The sequence below is a fragment of the Cupressus sempervirens genome, chromosome 5 (assembly GCF_028749045.1).
Source record: "Cupressus sempervirens isolate cs-2001-9-10 chromosome 5, ASM2874904v1, whole genome shotgun sequence".
Lineage (NCBI taxonomy): Eukaryota > Viridiplantae > Streptophyta > Pinopsida > Cupressales > Cupressaceae > Cupressus > Cupressus sempervirens.
The window spans coordinates 561,480,684-561,502,118 of record NC_143122.1 but is presented as its reverse complement, the minus strand read 5'-3'; the positions used below and the strand labels follow the sequence as shown (position 1 = coordinate 561,502,118).

The window sequence follows — 21,435 nt, the reverse complement described above, 5'->3', positions numbered from 1 at the left end:
AAGACTTAAAATAGTATGAATAGAAGTTATTTTAACAACAGGAGAAAATGTCTCATCAAAATCAATTCCCTTTTTTTGTGCAAATCCTTTTACAACTAACTTGGGCTTAAATCTTTTCTTACCTCCTTCATCTTCTTTCAACTTGTAAACCCACTTATTTTGTAAAGCCTTTTTACCTACAGGCAACTTGCACAAATCTCATGTCTTATTTTTTAGCAAAGAGTCCATTTCATCTTTCATTGTAGACTCCCATTGAATCTTAGTATCCACCTACATAGCTTCATCATAACTTTCAGGTTCACCAGCATCAGTAAGTAAAATAGAATACAAAGAGGGAGAAAACCTTTATGGAGGTCTAATTTGCCTCGTTGATCATCTAACATTCACTAGTGTGTGTGGTATTTGTTGTTGTGGTTGTTGCACATCATGAGGAATGGCTGGAACATTAGCTTTTGGAGTATCATTTAGCACTACATAATCATCTTCTTTCTTCTCACGTTGCTGTAACAGATCTTTGTACAACACTTTTTCATTGAATATGACATCCCAGCTTCTTATAATTTTATGATTTTCAAAATCCCAAAGCCTATAACCAAATTCATTAATGCCATATCCAACAAAGACACATTTCTTTGATTTAGCTTCTAGCTTGGTTCTATTTTCAGAGTCTATATGAGCAAAAGCTTCACAATCGAAGGTCTTGAGAAAAGAATAACTCACCTTCTTAGCATTCCATGCTTCCTCTAGAATACCACAATCCAAAAGAGTAGATGGACCTCTATTAATCAAATATACTATAGTATTGACAGCCTCCACCCACATGTGTAAGGGCAACCGAGTATGCAACCTCATGCTTCTTGCATGCTCCATTATAGTCCTATTCATGCGTTTAGCCACTCTATTTTCTCGTGGAGTCCTTGGAATAGTTTTTTGTCTACGAATACCATTAGTGGAGCAATAATCTTCAAATTCATAACTACAATACTCACCACCATTATCAGATCAAAGACATTTTAATTTCTTACCAGTCTCATTTTCAACCAAGCATTTCCATTTCTTAAAAGTTTGAAATACATCAAATTTCTGTCTAAGGAAATAAATCCATACTTTTCTAGTTGCATTATCAATAAATGTAACATAATAATGAGATCCACCAAGGGAAGATACCTAAGTGGGTCCCCATACATCTGTATGCATAAGCTTTAATTTCTCCTTTTTGTTTTCCTTTGCAGTCTTTACAAAACTCACTCTCTTTTGTTTTCCATACACACAACTTTCACAAAAATCCATATTCACACATTTCAGACCTAGTAAAAATTTCTTTGAATGAATTACTTTCATACCTTTCTCACTCATGTGCCCAAGTCTATTGTGCCATAGCGCTGTATCAGAATCTATAGTAGCTATTTGTTCTCCATACTCAACTGCAACAATTGTTCCTGAACATTCATTTTTCTCTGAAACAATCAAAGTAGAAGGAATAATATGGCCTGTACAAAGATATAATGTGCCTACTTTCACACCTTTTTCTACTACAAGGGAACCTTTTGAAACCTTCCAATTTTTATCATTAAAAGTAACTACACAACCCTCATCACTGAGTTGCCCTACTAAAATTAAATTCTTACTTACTTTTGGAACATGTCTTACCTCATGTAGTAGCCAATGATTCCCATTCTGCAACTTAATCCTAATTTGTCCCTTTCCAACAATTTGATAGGGTTCATTATCCCCCAAATAAACAAGCCCAAAATCCCCTTGGACATAATCAATGAAATAACCTCTATGAGGTGTAGCATGAAATGAAGCACCAGAATCTAAAACCCATGAATTATCAACACTTTCTAAAGATAGAAGCAAAGCATCCTCTTCGAATTTGTTACTTACCACATTTGTTTCCTTGTCTTCATCTGATTTATCTCCTTCATTTTTCTTTCGATTCTAGCAATCTTTCTTTTTATGAACTAGTTTTCCACAGTACCAATAGTCATTCGGTCCTCTCGATTGAGACCTCTTCCCCTTTAACTTTCCTCTTGATTTCCCACAATTTCTAGAGTTATTTCCTCTCTCAGTTGTTCTACCCTTGCTTTGTGCATTCAAAGCACTTCCTAATGTAGATCCACCTGAGGATTTTCTACGAGTTTCCTCACTTAAAATAACACCAATCACATCATCATATTTTAGGGTACTAGATCCAGGAACAAAATTACTCATAGCCATTACCAAGCCATTCTAGCTTTCAGGAAAAGAACACAAAATCAAGAAAGCCCTAATTTCTTCATCAAAATTGATACCCACAGAAGATAATTGACTAGTAATAGTATTAAAATTATTTAAATGATTTGCAACAGATCCACCTTCTGCCATTTTCATATTAAATAAATGCTTCATGAGAAATACCTTGTTTGAAGTGGAGGGCTTTTCATACAATGTCGCTAGGGTTTTCATCAAATCTTTTGTTGTCTTTTCTTTTGTAATATTAAATGCCACTGATGGTGCTAGGCATAACCGAATGCTTTCGAGTGCCTTTCTATCCAAAAGATCCCATTCAGCCTCTGACATAGTTCCCTAATTCTTGGCTTTGCCTTCCAACAGCTTCCATAAATCCTTCTGATATAGATAGTCTTCTATTTGCATCTTCCATAACTGGAAGTTCTGTTCCTTCTTTTAGCTATACAATTTTTTTGAGGTGTACCAGGGGTTGATACCTACCTCTTAATTCCATTTTCAATGTAGAATTCATTGAGCTCATTAGAAATGAATTCACCACCTCTATCTGATCTCAAATATTTTAGGTTCTTTCTTGTTTCTTTTTCTACCTTTGCCATATACCACTTAAATTTTTGAAAAGCTTTAGATTTTTCTTTTAGATATATTATCGTCATCATTCTAGAATAGTCATCAAACAAAAAGAATGAAAAAATTATCTCCACTGTAACTCTCTATTCCAGTAGGTCCATATAAGTATATATGTACAAGCTCTACAACTTCTTTAGAATGATAGTTATTTCTTTTGAAGCTAGTTTTTCCCATCTTACAAATTTGAGAATTTTTGCATAGACCCATATCAAGTTTCCTTAAGCTAGGAATACCTCTTACTCTTCTATTTTTCCTTATCTTTACTAGGTTATCAAAGTTCACATGATATAATCTTTTGTGCTAGAACCAACTTTATTCTACTTGAGCAATAAAACATGAACTTTCACTGAGATCAAGATAGAATAAATTACCTTTTTTTTTGATAAGAAAAATAAGTTTTACAAGGATCTCAAAACCCAAAAGTTAAAACATTTCAAAAGGCTAATAATAAGCAACTAAAGCTCAGCCAAAGAATAATAGCCAACCAAAGGGCTAGTACAATAGACAGACAAAAAACCAACTAACCAAAAAACTATAGTAGATTAACAGTCCAAAAGGCAAGAAAAGAAAAACCAAATTTATTCCTCTATCTTTCTCTCGAGCTCCTACATCATTTTTGCTACTTCATAGGCTTTGTGAATCTCCTCAGCCATCTGCTCCTGCTTCTTCTCACTAGTTTGATCCAAGCTACTAAAGGTAATGTCAATCATCACGTCCTCTTCCATTCTGTCTCTAACTTTGTCCTTATCCTTATTCTCATCTAGTAAACCTCTAGCTTTCAACATTCTGATAAGGGAAGATATATTATCATTAATAGAAGTTAGAATGGAAATCATCTAATTTACCAGATTATGATTGTAATTTTTGAAATTTTGGATTCTCTTCTTAGAAAAACTGAGGTGATCCCCCTATTCATTCAAATAACCATAATCTAGCTTCTTCCTTTTGTTTTCTAGCTGAACCATTCTATCTCTAAAATTCCTCCAATTCATGGTAGAGCCAATTTATTGACTTGAAACTATCAATCATACTATTTCTAGCACTATTAATCAAATTCATGCTAGTTTCCCTTGCATTATCCATAATAGCCACCATAGCTAGATCAATGAGATCCTCCATTTGAAGTTGACCCTATTTTTCTTCTAGAATTTGGGGGTTCATAGCCTCTTTGACAATACCCCTTTTCGAGATTCTAACATTAAAATTTCTCCAAGCCATGTGTGTATCCTTAATTACCACCTCTCCACCCTCACCATCTTTCTTCTCCTTGTCCTGTTCTTGAGGATGAATAGGGGAAAGAGGAATTGTCGAGATCTCCAACCTAGAATCCAAATTCCCCTTAGAATCCTTCTCTTTAGACCTCCTCTATTTTTTAGCCACTGGATCCTCCTTCTTAGTTTCTACCTCTTCCTCATCCTCATCATTAGTATTCATATCCTCCCCTTCCTCGTTGTACTCTTCATCTCCCTGACCTAAAGCTTTAGGCCCATGTCCTCTAGGGCTCTTGCTACATAGAGTTTTTATTGATGAGGGCAAATACTTCTCTAAAGCCTTGGCCTTCTTTCTAGGCGAGATGTTTTCTTCATCCTCTGAACTAATACTTTGGATATCCTCCATATTAGATGAGAAGCTAGAGCTTCTTGTTTCGGCAGATGTATCCACACCCTACATGAGGGTCTTTCTTATGGTCCGAGCCTTGAAATACTCATATAATAGAAGTAGTAACCCCTCATGCAAGGCTAGATTAGAAGAGGGTTTTTTCTTGTGCCCAAAATACCCTTACACAAGAAGTATATAAATAAAAAGGGAAAGAAATCTTGACACCATAGCAAAAGTGATTGAGTAAAACAAAATAGTGTGTTCTTACTCTATCAAATCTAGTGTCCAAAGATATATACTCTATAATAGCCCACAAAACATATCTCCATAGTTTCTTGATAGAATCCATTTCGTAGTAAGTTTTGCACTTAACCGATTCATTTCTCTCCTTAGTATTCTTTGCAAAATCCTTCACAATGTTTGCTGACACCTTCTTATCTCTGTAAAACTTCAACCCCTCTACTAGAATTTTAATTACATGAGCAGCGACATCCTTAGTCACCTAAAACAAAACCCCATCCACTTTAACAATCCCATCCTTCCAAGAATTAACCATACTATTAGTGATTGTAGGGTCACATCCATGAAGTTTAGCAATATAGTTGGCTTTACCTCCCTTCTCTAACTTCTCCCAAACTTTAGTCCTTTGTTTCTATTTTTTTGCCTCTCCAATAGGTTCCTTCCTACATCTTTCCCCCACCATTTCTATATTCTCAACACTAACTATTCTGATAAACTCCATCCTCTGATATCCTTTCTCAAGCCTCTGAAAACCCCGATGGCAGCCTCTTTGATAATCGCCAATTTGTCTTTCTTTACCCAAAAAATGGTAAAGGAGAAGAACAAATTGACCCAAGAAACTTGTCAATTTGACACTTATAACATCATCTGGCTGTAAATGTCATAATTACAATTACTCAAACCCAATCTCTCATTAATATCCATTATTACTTTTAGATATCCCCCATACTTCCATAGATTTTTTCTAGCTTAACAAGGCTTTTCACTTCTTCTAGGATATTCTTACCCAAATTCCAAATCATCACCTTATCTTGCCTAACTACTTCATTGGAAAACTAGTTAGCCACAAGATTTGCCTCCCTGTATTCATGGGTGACATGGATGCTATCAAAATTGCCAAGATAGGAGCAAATTTCTTCAATGATATTGGCTATGGTCCATGATGGTTGGATGACCCCTTTAATACACCTTATGATTTTATTTGAATCCCCCTCCAACCATAATTTTTTAACTCCCACATCCAAAGCTAATTTCATTGTGTGGAGAGTAGCACTAGCTTCTACATAGTGGTTTTTCTGATATTCCAAAGGGTGGGAAATAGCTTCCACCCCTCCACCATAGAAATTTCTAATGATACCACCACAACTCGAAGGACTAGGGTTTCCTTTAGCCACACCATCAAAATTTTCTTTATGCCATCTCTCAGGAGGGAGCACCCATTTCATCTCCTATCTTTTAGTCCACCTATCCTTTTCCATCTCCTTCTTCTTACCACCATTTTCAATGTCTCCCTCCTTTCTAATTTGGTAATTTTCCTTAATGTTACTAGATATTTTATCTGCTAGAACAAAAGCAGGTTCCTCTGTATCTCTAAAGATTCTATTGTTTCTTTCCTTCCAAACTACCCAACAAAAATGAGGCAAACACTAGGTACTTAAATCCTACAAATTTGGACCTTTATACATGCTATTTCATTGACAAAAGAAATCTAGTACATTACCTAGCTTGCACCAACTTACCCTAAAGTTCTTGGTTATACTATCCCAAACATCCCTGGAATAATGACAATGGATCACATACGATTGATTGATTCCATTTGATGTTTACAAAGTATACATCTATTGGGGATATAATGTCCTCTTTTAATCAAATTATCCTGAGTAAGAATTTTGCATTGTAAAGCCAGCCAAAAAAATATATTAATCTTTGGGACAAGACCAAGTAACTAGGCTTTAGCCCAATGGGGATTCTCATTTAGCTCCAAAGAGAGTTATATCCTAAGGCAACTGAGTAACAACCATTAGAGTTATCTCCCCATATTAATTCATCCCTCTTGTTATTGAGAATCATTGAGTTTAGCATTATCATTATCGGCTTGAGGTCATTCAAAATGAAAGACAAGTCTCTCCAATCCTAGTCAGTTCTATAATCACCAACTTTCAAACCAATTAAATTAATTAATAATTATTAAACCAAAACTCTATAATGCCTTTCTCGAATCCTCTGCTAGTCTTCCTTTCCATTTTACTAGATATTCTTCATAAGTTTTGTTCTATGTACTTTTACCAAAATGATTGTCCAATATCTCCTCAATCTCCTTTGTAGCTGAACTAACTACTAGAATGCTCTACTACACTTCTGCAACATCATCTCCATCACCTTCCTCATAATACCTTTTCAAATCTGAAATATTAAACACTAGTGAAATATTCAATTCATTAGGCAGCTCCACTTCATACACATTTCCAAAATCATGCCTCTTCAGTGTCTTACATGGTCCAAACTTCTTCATCTTCAACTTATTATATGTACCTACTAGAAAATGCTCCTTTCTTAAATGAACCATGACTTCATCTCTAACCTAAAATTCCTTATATATCCTTTGCACATCTTAGCCTTATACTATGTATTCATCTTTATGATGTGTTTCCTCACCTTCTCATGGATATTCTTCAAATGTTTATCAAAATCTTTAACTTTAGCACTACTTATCTCTCCTTTATCCAATTTCCTCAATTTAGAAGCATTTATGGGACTACTCCCAAATAGAATCTAGAATGGTGATTTACTAGTACTCCTATTGACAAAATTATTATATGCAAATTCCACCTATGGTAAAATCATATCCCTTCTTTTTGGTTTAACTCCAACCAAGCATCGTAGCAAGTTTCCCAAACTATGATTCATAACTTCTATTTGTCCATTAGTTTATGGATGATGTGATGAGCTGAACTTCAAATTTGTCTTTGACTTCTTCCATAATGTATGCCAAAAATACCCAATAAATTTGGTATCTTGATCTAAAACTATACTCTTTGGTAGACCATGTATTCTCACCACTTCTCTAAAAAATAATTCTACGACATGAATAGCATCACTAGTCTTCTTGCAATGAATAAAATGTGTCATCTTTGATAACCTATCAACCACCACAAAAATAGAATCATACCCAAACTATGTCCTCGATAATCCCAAAACAAAATCCATACTGACATCTTCCAATGGCTTCTCTATTATAGGTAATGGTCGATACAACCCCATATTTTTTCCCCCTCTTTTCCCATCTAACATAATGTAAAACTCTATACAAACTTCTTCACATTTTGCTACAATTGTGGCTGGTAATGATTCTCAGCAACCAAAGCTATGGTTTTATCTTTGACAAAATGTCCAGTCAATCCTCCACTATGCTTCTCCTTGATGAGATTCTCTCTCATTGAACTTCTAGGAATGCATAATTGGCTTCCTTTGAACAACATATTATCCTAGATCATTAAATACAACCACATTGTCATGTAAAGTCTAATAGGTTCTATACAAGCCTTACGTGTTTTACCAAAATCAAGGTCATCTGGATACAAAGTACCGAGTTCCTTGAACCCAACCACCTCTATCTACATTTCTATCAGCACAAGTTATCTTCTACTAAAAGCATATGTAACTTTATTAGACTTCCCACTCCTATATTTTAAAACAAATGTATAACTCAACAAAAACTCAACCCACATTAAATGCCTTTGGTTCAATTTTCTTGACTATTGAAATATTACAAAGATTGATGATCACTATGCAAAATAAACTCCTTAGGAAGAAGATAGTGTCATGACTTCTTCAATGCTTGAACTATAGCATAAAATTCCCAATCATAAATAGAATATTTTCTTTTTGCATCATTCAACTTCTCACTAAAATAAGCAACAAGTCTACCTTCTTGGCTCAAAATAGATCCTATTGTAGTACCACTAGCATCACGATCTACTTGAAACACCTTGTTAAAATTAGGAAGTACTAAATTAGGCTGCTCAATAACTTTCTATTTCAATAGATTAAAAATCTTATCTACTGGTGTAGTCCACTTAAGCTCTTTCCTATCCCCTCTCATTATTTCAGTCAAGGGTCTACAAATACTGCTAAAAAATCTTATGAACTTTCAAAAAATGTAGCTAGTCCATGAAAGGATCTTACCTCTATCACACTCCTTGGAGTAGGCCATTCAAGGATAGCCTTCACTTTCTTTGGGTCCATTTTTAAACCTTCTCTTGAGACTAGAAATCCTAAGTACACCAAATCCTTCTTTACAAAATTGCACATCTTTAGGTTTATCAAAAAGTTTTCTTCCCTCAACTTACCAAACATCTTACAAATATGAATTAAATTCTCCTCCAATGTCTTACTAAAGATAAATATATCATCTAGATAAAAAATGGAAAATTTACCTAGAAACTCCTTTAGTACCTTATTCATGAACCTCACAAAAGTGCTCAGTGCATTGGTTAGCCCAAAAGACATGACTAATTACTCATATAGTCCATCCCTTATCTTGAAAGTAGTCTTCCACTCATCATACAAATATGATGGTATCCACTCTTCAAATCTATCTTTGTGAAATACTTAGCTCCACTCAAATAGTCCATAATATCATCCATACTCGGCAAAGGAAATCTATACTTGATGGTGATCTTGTTGATAGCACAAGAATCTGTGCACATCCTCCATCCATTCTTCTTTAGTGCTAGCACTACTGGTACAACACATGGACTTAGAATCTCTCAAATCAAACCCTTCTATAACAACTCATGAACTTTTCTATTCAAATACTCACTTTTTTTTATGTCACTCTATGCACTACATTTTTGGAAAAACTTGATTCTAGAACCAAATCCATCTGGTGACTAATCTTCCTCACTAGGAGCAATCCATCAAGTACATTATCTGATACAATATCTAAAAAATTTACCAACATATCTACAACTTCTATAGGAACCTCATCTACTTCTTCCTTACTCTCTTTAGGAATTATAGCAAAAACACATATGCTCATGCTTCATACCTTTAAGAAACTCTTTTCCATCAACAAAAAAAATTCTAGCAGCACTACATACCTTTTCTTCTTTGTCCTTTAATGGCTTTAGCTTATGTTTCACTCCATCCTTAGTTAGAGTGTAGGTATTTTCTCACCCATCGTGTATAGCATGCCTATCAAACTTCCATGGCATACCCAACAACATATGACATAGATCCATAGGTATGATATCACATAGTACCTTATCCTAGTAGCTTAAAATCTTGAACTTCACTAGGCACTACTCATTGACAATGACCTTGTGGTCATCTTGAATCGAAGCAATATGGTATGGATGTGGGTGTTTTAGCCTCTTCAACTTCAACTTGGTGATCATCATTTTTGACACTATATTTTCAATACTTTCACCATCAATGATCACATCACAACACTTATCTTCACATTTGTACCTTGTGTTAAACAAGCTCCTTCTTTGTTTAGGTTCATTCTCACCACTCAACAAGAGTCTTCAGTTAAATAGGACTTCTTCTCTTTTAGCATCTTCAAAATGTGAGGATCTGGTATCTTCATCAATATGTGCAACTTTGGCCTAACATTTTTTTCTTTGATCTATCCTTCCTTGGTGCTTTGTACATTCAAATTCTCTATGCCCTTCTTCCCCTTTGTGAAAACATTTCCCACGGAAGCCTCCTCTTCCAAATCCTTGTCCTCTGCCTTTTCCTCTCTAATCTCTATTGTTCTAATCATGGAAATGATTGAAATTGTTTCTCCTCTAGTTCTAACTACTATTGTTAGCCTCATCCTTGTTCTTTTTTTCATCATTGTGACCATCATAAGATCATCCACTAGATCTTCCACCATGACCTCTTCCACTATTCTTATTGTCAAATTTCTTGCTCAGTTTCTCCTCAACTCTTAGGGAAAACTGGTATGCCTCCTTAATACTGCTCATTTGAACTAGACTTAGCTCATCCTAAATGCTTGGCCTTAACCCATTAAGATAATGGGTGACTTTCTCCTTATCATCTTTTGCATAGTCAGTTCTAATGAGAACTCAGTAGAACTCTTTGGTATACTCTTGAATAGATTTTCTTGCTTTCTTAAACCTTTGCATTTTCTTCAATAGATTAATCTCATAATCCATGAGAATGAATTATTGCTTCATTTTATGTTTCATATGATCCCATCTGGTGATTTTGTACTTTCCCTTTTTGTTTTGCTCCAACTAAACTTCCTACCACCAAATCTTCCCATGTCCCTTTAGTTTTTCCTTCATAAACTTGACCCTATTAGGATCTTCAATATCTTCATATTGAAACTACTCCTCCAGTTCATTGATCTAATCAATCAACTCCTTTGGATTAAGATTTCACAAAAATGTGGGAACTTCAAACTTAGGTCTTTTTCCAATCTTAGAGATGGCCTTAAAAAGTCTCTCTTCTTCTAGGTTTAGAACTACCTCTTCTTCAACATTTTCTTCTACTATGTCCTCATCCTTGCCTTCATCTCTTATAGGAAGATTTATTCCTCTTCGCATTTTTTCTTCCAATGCTTGCATTTTCCTTTGGAGGGCTTAGAAACCCTTATGTGTAACACCTCCAACTCTTCTACCACACTCCCTTCATGGAGGCATTTTTGCGCTTTTGCTAAAATCCTAATGCAAACTACCTCACAATTGGTAAATTGTCTACATGCTCAACCCAAACCACTATCCTGGTGTGAACTACCTCATAGTCAGTGATCTGTACACACACTCAAGAACTCTAGCTCTGATACCAATGATGAAGGTACTCTTTGATACCACTTGATGTAGGGTGCTCTCCTTAATACCATAAACTCATAATAAAAACAAAGAAACAATAGAAAATGTGAGAATAAAATATGGACTTCTTATTTGTGCCACAAATGTGGAATTACAAAATTCATAAGTACAATATGCTAACCCACATGGGCGCCTTCAATACTTGTTGTAGACAATGTTCAAGTCTTTCTTAAACAAGAAAGTTTATGCCACTTGAGAAGGTTCTAGATGCTCAAACTTAATACCTAGGGTCGATAGAGCTTAACAAAACATAAAGAGTTGGCCAAATACATCTTTGACAATTATTTTAGAAATTTTGGGTAGCCCAACTTCAGAAGGCCATAAGTCACAAACCATTGCTCAAATTGGCTATTATAATCATTTTTCAAAAATTCCAGCTCCTAATCTATAGGCTTAAAATGGTGCTCATGCCCTTCCATTGATTTTTTGGAGCTCATTTGGGCACTCTAATGCCTCCACCAGTGAGCCTAAAGATTTTTCTGCAAATGTTTCCATCAAAAATCTGCAATAACTTCTCTAATACTACTGCTTGAGCAATGAGATTTTTATGGTAGGCTTACAACTCTAAAATGAACCTACCTATAGAAAATGAGAACATTTCAAGCTTGTATGAAAAACTTACTAAAAATAGCAAGCTCCTAAAAATAGCAACCTCCCTATCTACTAGTCCTTATTAAAATAGAAAAGACTAAAAAGAAAATATTTTTTTGGATGATGCAAGATTTTCTTTACACCTAGCATACTCCTACATCATTTTCTTTCTTCTTCTTAGATTTATGCAAAACTAATTGTGACTTGAAAGTAGATTCAATAGAAGGGGCAGTAAAATTATCAAAATTTGACAATTCAAAATTAATGAGTCTACGAACTAGACTATCCAAGGTTAGATCATTACTAGGAGTACATCTCAGTTCATGTATTACAGACACTCTAATAGCATAAATATGAATTAAAGCTCACAATACCTTTTTGAACATGATCTCATCACTAATCTTTTCATTGGCTCCTATGATAACATTCACAACTTCTTTGATTCTTTTAACATATTGAGAAACATTCTCACCTTCTACCATCTTCATGTCATCAAACTTTCCTCTCAATATTTCTAACTTGGCTCTTAGTACATTATTATCTCCTGGATGGATCTTTGCCAACTTTTCCCACATCTTTTTTGCAGTATTGAGGTATTTTATATCATCAAATTCAAAATAGCTTAGGACATATGCAATCTCCAACATTGCATGATTATGCTCTTATTTTTCATTTATCTACAAGGTAGTTGTAGATGCAAGTACAATTACATATTCATTCTTCAAGTAGAATATTGTTGAATCTCAAATTCTAGCAATGTTTAGCTTCATGAAAATTTTCCATGTAGGGAAATTCTCCTTGTTCAACTCGAATATCTCCTTCCTATACATCTTGATCTTTAGCTTTAAGTCCCTTCAAACTTTTCCTTGCAAACATCACAAGCTCTTATACCAATTGTTATAATGATTTAGAATAACTGGGAGGGGGAGTGAATTAGTTATGCTCAAGTCCAAAAGAACCAATTATACTTTTCAACTCTTCGAATGACTTACATTTAATGATTAAGTAGCTAGGTCTCTATAACAACTTACCAGTAACATAAACTTGGAGTCTATTGTCTTAAAAATAACTAACTTGTAAAATGTACACTAGTAAATTTGAACTCAAATTTTGATGAATTTTGGTCAAAATTTTAATGCGGGTTGGTCAAAATTTTTAACAAGCAGTTTGTGGTAATTTTTCTTGTCTAAATTTTGACCACCTTACATGTTGGTCAATATTTCAACCAATAGATTCATCAAAAAAAATTAATTTTTGCTAGCTCTAATTTGTCATTGTTGGTCAAAATTTTCACCAATGTTTGGTCAAAAAAAATTTAGAATTGGTGGAAATTTTGACCAATTCTTGGTAGAAAACTATCAAGAATTGATCAAAATTTCCACCAATGTTTGGTTGAAATTTTTTTATAATTGGTGAAATTTTGACCAAGTCTTGGTAGAAAATTATCAAGAATTGGTCAAAATTTCCACCAACATTTGGTCAAAAAAAAATTATAATTGGTGAAAATTTTGACCAATTCTTGGTAGAAAACTATCAAGAATTGGTTGAAATTTCCACCAATGTTTGGTCTATCAAAATTTCCACCAATTGTTTCTTATCCAAGCCATTTAATTTGCAACCTTTTAAATCTCTGCAAAGATAGAGTTGGAGCAGGAGAATTTTTCTTCTCGTTGGTGTCCTCTAATTGTAAAGTGGACATCTTCTTTACAATTAGAGGACACCTTTGAGAAGAAAAATTATCCTACTTCAGCTCTATCTTTATAGAGATTTAAAAGGTTGCAAATTAAATAGCTTGGATAAGAAACAATTGCTTGATATAGCATGGAACAAAGAAGAACATAAACATATAACATGGACATGTATTCTTTTAAATGAAAGCATTCAAGAATGTAAGCAAAAGTAGAACTATTGAAGTGTAATATGCCTCATTATGCATTCTTGATATTGCCAAAGTTGACAGAAATTTTTTCAACTATGAATAATGATATATTATATAATCAAAGTAACAAAGGAATTTCATATTCATGACATTCAATTTTCAAAGTACATTACACTATAGTACATAAGTTGAAGAAGAAAAGTATCCTAAACTAAACACCACTATATGAAAATTATGCATTTTATCCCACAAGAACTTCAACATTGGAACAACTAGTTTTGACGTTTATTGTGGAACAACTACTTTTGAAGTTTACTTGTGCAGTCATTTTTCTCTTTTTAAGAATTTAATGACTGAAGAGTACTTTAGTTTCTTTAAATTGTTATGGAAATCATAGTTACACTTGTCCAATGTATCCTTTATCTGCTCCTTAAGAAACACTCTCTATGAACTCCTTTACATCAAACATGGAAGTTGGATCCTTCTTTGTAATGATGCCCTATTTTACACAACATGTTTTAAATATTATACACCAAAATATATATATCATGGTTGCACTTGTACAATGTATCAAATGAAGAAAACCAATTTTGAGATCAAATTGTTTTTTTTTTTTTGAAATGATAGTTTATTCACAAAAGAGTAGATATGAAAATGCACATTTTTAGTTATAATGGCTAAGATAAGATTTGTAAGGGTAATATCAAAAGTAGGGTTCCAAATAGAAATCCCAGATGGAGCTACTTGTTTACCTTGGCCACCAAGAGCATGAGTTAGTTCTTTTAGTGACCTCTCTTCAATTATTATATACTCACTAGAGGAAATTGAGAGATCCACTAAGCTTAGAGGAGCCACTACATAAAATTGGATATGATGGTGGAAAGCTAAGAGTGCCAGATTATATATCCATATTTTATTCGTTGTGTCACCTATGAAAATATAATACCAACTTAGCAAGCCTTAACATAAAAGAACAAATGTTGTTGGCAACATTTTGTCCACTAATCCTCTAATGAGATTTAATTTGATGAAAATCAATTTCAAATATCATAGGAAAGAAGTTTTAAGATATTAATAGTAATTCTACATACCATTTGCTTCAGTCCTATCTACTCCCAGAACTATAACATCTACACAACTTGGCTTCTACAATGCCATTGTTTTAGAATCTGCTATAAGGACTGCAGGTATGTGACCATGGACCAATTCATATGTAGTGAGACTTGATCCCTAAAAGAAATGCAAAAAATATTCAAGTCAATATAAATCTTGATACTGAAATCATATGCAATAAATTTGTTCAGATATGGAATTTCAATAAAATGTAGAGTTGGATCAAAATGTTCAGCATTTTTCATGTTTCATCAACTTTGAGTGATACAATAGGGAAGTTTCTTGGTAAAAATGCTAATCAAAAACTTATGTTACTTTTGAAAACCAAAAATAGTAGCACAAGTAGGACTAGCTAAAATAAAATATTATGAAAATTTCCACCTAATCTCTTCAACAATCAATATGCCTATGAAATTGACAACCATCAATACACTCTCTATGTTTAGAGATGACCCTTGATCAAATAATAACTAGAACAATCTCTTGACATCAAAAAATCAATTGTTTGGCATGTGGAAATCACTACATATTCTAAAGTAGATGACTTTTTAAATAGAAATAATATATGATAACTTTTCGAGTCAAAATTGTTTATGGTAATTTTTCAAGTTACATTAATTATTAGAATCTAGATACAAACAACACTAAACAATTTTCTTGAAGATTTTTCACATGAAGTGAATTCTTATAGACTAAAATATAGAGTTTGGTCACAAAAATTAACAAAGAACCATCCATAGCACTTGGTTGAATGGTCTCATCTCTGTGCAAAAAGAAGTCCCTAATAGTCCCTCAGAATGAAGTGCACAAATCACACCAAGAGCAATACCATATCTAGTAGTTGCAAGACTGGCCAAACACATCACTAAGTTATGTTAGAATCATGTAGAGTTCACAAAGAAATGGATACATCAAACATATTATTGAAGTTCTGTCACACCTTCCAGTGTTACAATGAGTCAAAACATTAAGGTTTTGAGTTTTGTTGGTCTGGCATAGAATAAATTTAGCCCCATGTAAACCAGTTTCTTCATTAGAATTTCCATCATCTATCAGCATTCCTTCAGTAGCTTCAGTATAGGCCTTTACTCAAGAAATTTAAAAATGACATTAGAAATTTAGAAGTATATATATACAAAATGATTTGACTTGAGTATGCATAGATGATTAAACCTCAACAATACTTCATATTGTTACTAACTCACAGTGCCTTCTTCATATTCCCCACCAAGTCCTCTATTGATCTATCACAACCATTAGTTTCTACATTAAAAATAAACTAGTTACTGGTTCCCTCTTTGATTAGAAAAGATGGATTTTATACCAATGAATTATACATATTCATGTGAGGAAATCACCCCTACCAGCCATCAATCTACAAAATCAAGAAAACAAGACTAATAGATGTAGTATAGGGCATTAGATATAAAACAAAATGAAATAGAAGATAAAACTTGAATCATTTGATAAAACAAGAAGAATTTTTAAAAATCATTTGATAACTATTCACAAATGAAAAATATAGAAGATGTCCTAGCATTAAAAATGATCTTCTCTCCATGGAAGTTTGATGTGTTAAGTGAAAATATCTATAAGGTTATGTGTATGTCTATAAAGAGAGATAACATCAACAACACACTCTTCTCTTGTGTTCTCAAGAATACCTTGGTGAACATTTTAAAAAAAACTCATATAAAAATCATACACATTTAGGTGGGGAAAAAATATATAGTATACCCCAGTGCTAAGAGATTTTATATAGATTAAAAATGTGTTTATGATATTGGAACCATCTCATGGAGAATTTGACATTTGCAAGGATATGGACGTATTTTGGGAAAATGAATACTCAAACACTTCAGGATTCCATGATACATAATGTTACAGAGAAATCACAATAACTGATGATAAGAAAATCAAAATATAAAACCACATTTTCTAGTCCATTAGCAGGACCTAACTTCAAGACCTGACTTTGAGATCACCATGTTCTATTATCTTTGTATTTAGATTTCATTCACACTCATTTGAAGTTTTTATTAGTAATTTTCCTAGGATAGATTTTTTGGTCCTTTGAAGAATTGATTAAGAGGTAATAAAAGGGTATTTCAACCACTAAATAATGCTCCTTGGCTATAGTTTTATTAGAAAAATATTTAATTTCAAATGCATAATGATAACAGTGCAACAACAAAGCAAAGTCATGGTGATTGAAAGAAAACCCAAAGATGACATCTTTGACCAGCTTGAGACCCAATGACAGTGCCATAGCCTAAACCTGCTATGCAAGATCAATTTGAATTTGTTACTTAAATTTACTTTACCTAGTAAAATTTGGGATGCAAGTCACCCAATCAATCTGTTTGCATTCTTGTTGTATCTCAGACCAACACACAAGAGCTCATATCCTTGCCTTGTGATTATTTTTTCTATAAATTAGAAGTTTCAATAAACTACTAAGGCAAATCCAATTACTGTCTATTTATGCTTTAATAGTGTACTCTCCATTAGCAAGGATATCTCATCACTTTCTAAGCTCACAAACTCTTGACTTGCAATATGTTTATTACTAACTACTTTTGGAATTGAATCAAATATCTAATTCATCTCTTCTTGAAAACCTAGTTTATCTCTATTACTCTTTCCTCCACCTACAATAGATGTTCCATCTTGCAAAGCCCATACCTACACAACCATTGTTTATTTTGTAAATCAGCACATTAGACATAATTTTCATGCCATTATCTAAATGGTGATAACTTGCAAATTACATTAACCAAAACTTGAAATGAATTTTTTGAAGGTAGAAATTTGTTGAATCCAGGCTTACCTATGAATGAGAAAAAAAGCTGACAACAATTGTGAACATGAGTGCTCCAAATCTAGCATATACCATAAGAACCCCTGGACCCAACTAAGATTAGGCAAAACACTTATCTAGAAGTAGGGAAAATATGGTTAAAACAAGAATTCATATCTTAGTTATACTTTGCCATCTTTTTTTCATAACAACTATAAAAGGAAGGGTAGTCATAACTGACAATTAGTGATTCTAGCATATTCATTGTGATTAATGTCAATCTCCTTTTTGTTAAAGTTTGTACACATGATTATTCAATCTAATTCCACTCAAAATAGAGTTATCTCCATTATATTCTTTACAGGTTCACACGATAAATTTTCAAACAAAAACAAACAATTGAGGAAAAGCATGGACCTTTAGTTCTAGGCTAGTGTTGCCAATCACATTATCTAGTACAACTTCCATGCCATCAATGGTTATTGGACAATTTGACCTAGGTCACCTAACTCACACAAAATTCCCTTCTTGATCATACATCACAATAGACTATAGATCTCGAGCTAAAATTGATCTAAAGTGTCAAAGGAATAATCACCAGATATAATAAATTAAATATATGAGTTTTCCACAATCCATAATCAATTCCGTTATAAATTTTTGGAATAGATTGTGTATAAGAATTTGAATCAACATTTGGGATTGCACTCAAATGCATCCTTAGCTCTCTTGTATCCTGATGATAAACATACAACATGATCTGAAATGTTGATTCAAATACTTATACACAATATTTTCTAGAAACCTATAAATGAATTAGATATAATGGTTTAAAAGCTCCAAAATTTAGGAAATGTTAAAAATATCCTTCAAGATGATTTATTTTTTTAGCTCATTCAAAGAGAGTTTTAAAGATTTTAGAAATAAAGATTTCTCATGCATACTTATATTCCTTTAGGATTGGTAGAACTATTATCATCTTCTAGTGGCAAGAATGTACCAAAATTTTTATTATCTCCACTCTGTAATGTAGCCATTACAAGATTGAATGGTCCTACACCATTCTTGTGTATCTAAAGAGATGAGATATTCCAATCTATTTGATAGATTGTGATGCCCCCTAATATTAAAGGGCTATTCACACTAATAGTCTTTCATAGAACTTCTTTTCCATATGTATCACTTAAAGAAAGGTCACTGTGAAATTGGGATACCTAAATAAAGATGGGGGAGAAAAATGAATAACAGTAAGATATCTACTATTAACATCTCAATGTAGATTTTGAAAGAGACTTGATTATTTTGAGATTATCAAACTGAAAAATGTAGCCAAGAGAACAAAAAAAGAACAAAAAGTTGTAAGATGGTGGCTAGAATATTGTTTCTTCTTTTATGTGAGTGGTTGTGTGAAGAAGAAAAAAAGCTCCAGATTGTGATTCCAAATATATATATATATATATATATATATATACCTCATTATTCTCATAGTAATCAATGTACAACTTCTCAACATGAAATTTAGTTTGAAAATTGGGAATCAATTTAGACAAAATCCCATTTAGAGAAAGCACATCCCCCATCATAAAATTCAAGCCTTGAGGAACTGTAACTGAACCACAATAGCTCCCCATAGAACTTAGAGTTGCCCCTACCATTATGAGAAAAAGAGCTACATGTACACCAATAGGTGCAAGCCTACCAGCAAGCCCTTTGAATCCATATAGACCTAATTTGCTGAAGAAGACTTGCAAGCCTCAAATTTTAAAAACAAAAGATCATATTATCCATGGAATAAGAGTAGAAGCATTGGATGAATGTTATGAGATCATTTTTTCCAAATAATCACAATCAGCTTACCTCATATCCTGAACCCATCAAAAGAACACTAAGGTCTTAAATATGAGCTTTGGGAAGTGATTCTACAACTTCTAGTTTTAGGATGTTGGATCTAGACTTCATGGATGCCAAGGAGAAGGCTATAAATGTCCTAGGGAACCCTAATTCAAGGTTTGGTAAATTCCATTGTATGGCTATAGTACAGACAAAAGACTATGCCTAGAATTACAATGACAATTACTAGTTTTTATTAAGTTTTGAAGTGAATGGAGAAGTGTTTTTAGATTTTTTTGGATGTAATAGTGTGTATAGTATTAATTCTTCCTTGTGTAAGCATTAAATTAGGTCTTTTCAAGTTTTGCAAGTGCTTTGTTTAATTCTTTCTAAGTAGATTGTGCTCTACTAGTTTTGGAGAGCTTATAAACATTGGGCTATAGATCTTGTTTCCATCGTGAGCACACCATGGTACTTTGGAATCTAGGACTATAGACCCTAATCTATAAATATGTGCAAGGAGGGGCCCAAAAAACAAGTGCAAAAATTTCCTTGATCTTTCCCTAGGTAGATATAGTAGTATCTGGCTAGGAGTGGATAGAAGCAGAATACCTCTAAAAGGTAGAGGAGTGAAGTACAAGGGAGGAAAGTGAGCTAGAAAGAAAATCATGAGGTACATAAGTTCACCCTTTTTTTTCTTTTGATGGAGGTCCTCCACGAAATCATTTTAGCTACCAAATATGGGAGCACAAGCCTTATGGCTCAACCACTTTGAGTAAGAACCAAGGACTAAGGGATATATATCCTACCAAAGACTTGAGTCTTTCTTCTTCTTTAATTATATTCACTATTTAATTTTGAATCCTATTACAACTATGGGCTGGTCCACTTGCTAACTGCCATATATCTATAATTTTATGGAATAGAAGCTTGTCAAGAGCTACCATTACAGTCCTTTGGAAAGACATTAGATTCCACCCCTCAATTACTGCCAAAGTTAGGAATTTATGGAGGGTGATGAACATTTGTTAAACTTCACCTACTAGAATACATTAAAGATGAGGACTATTATCTAAATTTGGAGCTATAATATTATCATTAAAGATGTTCTTAGCAAAAGCTGTATCATTTTTAGATACAGTCTGTGCTCATATTTTTTCTACAAAGTAAAATAAATAAAAGCCCACAATTATGCTAAAAACCATTATGATAGATTCATTTCATTTGTAGGAAGATTTAGGCATTGACATATTTTCACACAAGTTCCATGTCACAAAAATGTAATCCTTAGCTTGCAATCCTCACTACAATATGCTTGGCTAAGTAGGGACCTAGAACCATTCACTAGTTGTGAGGCAAGTGTAGAAACTAGATAGATATGAGGTTAGAAATGACTGACATACATTTTCCTAACTCGAAGTTCACAACAACCGACACATTTGCAATATATGATGATGCTAACTAAGACCTATTTAAATGGATAGAAACTTGAAATGACAAAAAACCTATGCACATTACATGTTTACATTTTAAAAATATAAAGGTTGGTCCTCAGATGAGCCTCCAATGCAGGGAAAAAGAGAATATAGTTTGTAACTACCAGTATAATAAAGATACAAAAGAGAAAAAGAAGGAAAAGAAAAGTTACACTTGTCATCCAAGGATATAGGAAATGCAAAAAGATGGCACATATTTTCAATCAAATTTTGTATCCTTGACTCTTTATGGTTAATGAGAAAATCCAAGAGTTTGATAACAAAAATGCTCTATTGAACATCTCATTGAGAACAATCAGCTAAATATCCACTCTAGACAAAAATTGTTTAATTTTTTTGTCAGAAACAAAGAAATTCAACCCAAAAAAATTCAAGAGATGAATATTCAAGCTTTGATAAAAT

General features: G+C 33.3%; 2 pseudogenes; both read right to left on the bottom strand.

Annotated features, from left to right (window-relative positions):
- Positions 1-14,224: 14,224 nt before the first annotated feature.
- On the bottom strand, positions 14,225-15,966 carry LOC149557167 (methylthioribose-1-phosphate isomerase-like; annotated as a pseudogene).
- A 1,419-nt stretch (positions 15,967-17,385) lies between these two features.
- On the bottom strand, positions 17,386-19,666 carry LOC149557166 (cytochrome c biogenesis protein CCS1, chloroplastic-like; annotated as a pseudogene).
- Positions 19,667-21,435: the final 1,769 nt, after the last annotated feature.